Raw genomic sequence first — 1,736 nt, 5'->3', positions numbered from 1 at the left:
ACAAACAAAAGAATAGACAAGATGAACATAATCAAACTATCTGTATGAAAAATAAATAAATAAAATAACATAATGATAAAATAATATATACAATATTAGTTGTGATTATTCATGCTTCAGTTGGAGGATATAATTATGACCATTAGCAAAAGAAGTAGCATAAACTAATCCTATTATTTCTTATTCCTCAATATTGTATTATGAATTTGTAAAATATATAATAATATTGAAATACCTTCCCCTTTTTGCCTGAGAATAGACTTCTTCCCTCACACACTTATATGGAAATCAACTGAAAATTTACACATATAATTCCATTTTGTTTATGGCTGCAGATAAAAATGAATGCTGTGAAAACAACGGTCATCTTTCGTCTTGTAGCAACAGAGGCATGAATTAGTACTTGGCTTCTACAATTGTTTTTACCCTGAAGTTCCTCCCTGCAGTATATGTTGTGATCATCGCGACCTGTCTTAAAATATTAGCCACTCGACGTGATCTGGGCCTCCTCTGCAAGCTGAAAAGTTGAAGAAACTCAAGTCGAGCTGTTATCCGATCAACTTCACTTTCCGCCACCAACGCCAAGTTTTATTATCCTTAATCAGTACAAGGATACCGTTTTAGGCCCTATCTTTTGAAGAATTATGCGGTATGAAATTCTTTGAGAGTTCTTGAAATCAATTGTTTCCATAGTTTGCTCATGCAAGATGCTATGGGGTATTTGTGAGAATATTTTGGAAGCACAACTAATAATTTGTTCTCATAAAATACTTCTACTGAGTCTGGATAAGGGGAAATATGCTTTGTTGGCTAATTTACAGTTTATTTCAATTTCCTATTCCATGTTTTTCGTACACGTTAATCCTAGCTACCGGAGGTTTGTAAACTTCTCAAAAGTATAGTTTTCCAAATTCTTTTGCTATTGTGGAGTCACGTCATTTCACCTAATGCATTTTATCAGTGTTCTATTTATGCTCATTTTTATCTTGTTTAAAGCTTTCTTCATACTTGGGACCTCACAATAATTACAATTTTATCTGCATAAATCAGGATTTGTACCATTCTTGGAAATATTGTATTGCCAATGCGTCACCCTATAGTACTAGAAGAAAAAAAAGGCAGTTATTTCACCCCAATTTTTTATTACTTTAATGAAAACTATGTATAATTACTAGTCTAAATTGATGAGTCTGCCAAGTATAGGTAGAGGGAATAAAGAATGGCGGCTCTATATCTTTGGAGCTCTATATCTTTACTAATACCAACAACACGAGAAAATCTAAAAGAACATTATTTAAAGGAGAGTAAATTTGCTGAAATATGAACCCTAATAGAACTATTTACGTCCAATAGTTCTTGACATATAGTTTTTTTTTTTTTTTTTTTTTTTTTTTTAAAAAAAAAGCAACATTTCTTAAATATCTACTGAAAGATTAGTAGTTAGTTAATTTATTTTAAGAATTCTATATCTCAGGAACTATGAGAGGTACAGATGTCTATTAGCACTCAAATTAAAGCTAGTTTAACGTACACCAGTGTGCGCATGCGCTAGTTAGCAAATGAACATATGCTACTTCGTGTCTCACAATAGACTATTTTTCCAGTGAACTAAAATAAAAACAGTAGTGAAAAAAACAGTGTCAGTGAGATAATAAGTGATACTGCTCACATGAGAGCTAAAATATAGGTGAGTTGTCGCTTATTTATTAACTTTAAGTGAATTGTGTAAACGTTCC

General features: G+C 31.8%; 2 protein-coding genes across 3 annotated transcripts in view; one reads left to right on the top strand and one right to left on the bottom strand.

Annotated features, from left to right (window-relative positions):
- LOC106683631 (translational regulator orb2) overlaps positions 1 to 1,736 on the top strand; it is a 235,336-nt gene that overhangs the window by 170,099 nt on the left and 63,501 nt on the right. The gene's annotated exons all lie outside the window — the stretch shown is intronic.
- Positions 1 to 1,736, bottom strand: part of LOC106683633 (uncharacterized) — a 44,254-nt gene that overhangs the window by 27,189 nt on the left and 15,329 nt on the right. The gene's annotated exons all lie outside the window — the stretch shown is intronic.

This window comes from Halyomorpha halys, unplaced genomic scaffold (genome assembly GCF_000696795.3).
Source record: "Halyomorpha halys isolate HHAL.00 unplaced genomic scaffold, Hhal_1.1 Scaffold500.1, whole genome shotgun sequence".
NCBI classification, from domain to species: domain Eukaryota; kingdom Metazoa; phylum Arthropoda; class Insecta; order Hemiptera; family Pentatomidae; genus Halyomorpha; species Halyomorpha halys.
This window is presented reverse-complemented; position numbering and strand designations above follow the sequence as displayed.